Here is a 2,458-nt window from a genome sequence, read left to right on the forward strand (position 1 = left end):
CGACTGATTTATTTAGCGACCAGTGCTATTAGGACTACTGTAATCAGTCGTACATTTATGTTTTTCGACTGATTACCTATATGTCGTACATCTATGTTTTTGCACTGCTGACACACTCTTACAGCTGGTTCTGACTAACACATGTGGCATCATCTTCAAACGTCCACAGAATCGAGAGCTGTAATTCGATTCTTGAGCTTTAAGCCATCTGCCTTTTCTGTATTTCACATCATCCCTTTGTTCTTATAAAAAACTCCTCTGCTTTTATCCTGTTGTGAGAGAATCGTTGATGACCGTTGTGACATAGCTTTGGGCTGAGATTCATTAGGCATTTGCCGAGGCCTGTTATGACAGTCTGATGAGCCAAAGCTCTGTGGTTTCGATTTGAAGTGTTAGTGTTGATAGTGATAAACATCATGTCCTCCACAAGAACTGTCAAGGCCTTAACTGAAGTAGAAGCTTTCGCTTTGATAGCTGATGAGCTTAAGTTCGTGGACCAGTTCAGGAGCTCATTACATATATAAAAGATAATTGTTTGAGATTTTCCCGTTCCTTATTCTGTATAGATAAATAGCTGAAACATTTTGAAATTCATTACATATAATTTTAATGCAACTCTGCTGCTTTTGTTCATCGTTTAACTGACGTTAAACTTGAACATTTTGAAATTTATTGCATAAATAGATAGAAACATTTCTGAATATTCATTCCACAGAAATTGTTTTATATATTAAAGTTGCTCGGATCTTCCTTTCAAAAAGCTTTTGCAGAGAGTCTGCCATTGTTTCCGATCTGGTTCCCGGTTTTTCATCGTTTCCTTTGCCTTATCCGCACAATCTTGCTGGGAACAAGACAAAAAAAAAAGAAAACATTCAAAAGCTTGGAGACTGCAACATCGAAGACAAATGGGACAAAAGATAATAAAGTAAGTAAACCTCCATTAACTTCATATTGACTACGCGGTCAATGATCTCGAAAAGAATCTCTTTGTTGTACTCAGGATGGCCTTGGATGCTGAGGAAATGATTCCCAAAGGAGGCCATTTCGACGTTGCATTTGTCTGAATAAGCAAGCAGTGTAGCTGACTTAGGGAGCTCCAAAACTTCGTCTTGATGGCATTTTATAATGGCTAATGAATTCGGAGTCTTCTCTCCGAAGAAACCACCTGGTTTCACTGCGTCTTTAGCCATTGTTATGCTTCTTAGCCCCATGTCTGCACCTCTACTTGCTCTTCCAATTTTCCCTCCTTTGATTCTACATAGTATCTGCTTTCAACAACAAGAAGAGAATGAATCATTCAATCATCACAAATCTTTTGAATCAAGAAATCTAATAAAATGGTACTAAACACTACAGTCTGGATCGTTTCAAACGCTAATTTATACCTTCTCGTTTACATTTAAACAAAAGGAACGAAGAAAATCTTAATACTTCTACCTAACGTCTAACTTTTCATGTATATTATTCTGCAAAGTTAAGATGATTAACGTTTTGCGATCATTTTGAGAAAACGCAACCTATATATATACGCAAACAAAGAATAGATGCTTCCCTTTCACCATACACTCATTTATTGATTACAGTTTCAAATAAGCAAAAATAGCTTCTTATTTGCCAATACATAGTGTAACAAAGAGTGTTAAAAATACTGTTGAATTTGAGTGATTATTAAATCAAATGGGTGGGTTTTGAAAGCCCTAATTACGTATGGATTTTACGGATCAAATCAAATCAGCAACTATAATCATAAGATAATAATTCTAGTGTGAGAACCTGATGGCCAAAGCAGATACCGAGAATCTTCTTCTTCATGTCGTCAAGTTTTTGACAAAGGGAACAAAGCTTAACGATGCAATCGGCCTCACCGAAAGCGTCATGGAGGCTTCCACTGATAACGAATCCATCGTACTTATCAAGATCTTTCTCCTAAACTCGCCGTCGATCACTCGGAAGAGATCCCATTGCTCTCCTTCTTCTCCGAATGTGGAAACAAACACATTAAAATAACCTCCGTACGTCTTCTTCACGAACGCTGAATCGGACGTAGCCAGAAATAGAGCGAATCTCTTTTGTTCAACCATTTTTGTTTTTCTTCTCGTGTGGTTGTTTCGATAGATTGATGGCTTAAGAAAAAGGGTTTGTGTTTTAAGAGTGGAGCAAAAAGATAACAGCTGGAGATTTTTGTTGTAATCCCCTATATATTATTTGATAAGCATTACAAGTTAGCCACATGTCATCACTAGAATGATTCTTAGAATCATTAGAGAAATATGTTGGTTCATCTAATTATATAATAAGCTTTTTATTAAACTAACAATAAATTCATCATTAATGTACTTTATTATTTCCTTAAATAAAATTTACGGAATTCTCTAATGTGGCAAAAGTATATATGGCAATGAATGATTTTAAATAATAAAGATTTGATAAAAAAATAGTATATCTTCAGTTATATTTT

General features: G+C 35.6%; 1 pseudogene; it reads right to left on the minus strand.

The window, feature by feature from the left end:
• Positions 1–627: 627 nt before the first annotated feature.
• On the minus strand, positions 628–2,108 carry LOC106333646 (annotated as a pseudogene).
• Between the last annotated feature and the right edge of the window lie 350 nt (positions 2,109–2,458).

The sequence above is a fragment of the Brassica oleracea genome, chromosome C3 (genome assembly GCF_000695525.1).
Source record: "Brassica oleracea var. oleracea cultivar TO1000 chromosome C3, BOL, whole genome shotgun sequence".
NCBI classification, from domain to species: Eukaryota; Viridiplantae; Streptophyta; class Magnoliopsida; order Brassicales; family Brassicaceae; genus Brassica; species Brassica oleracea.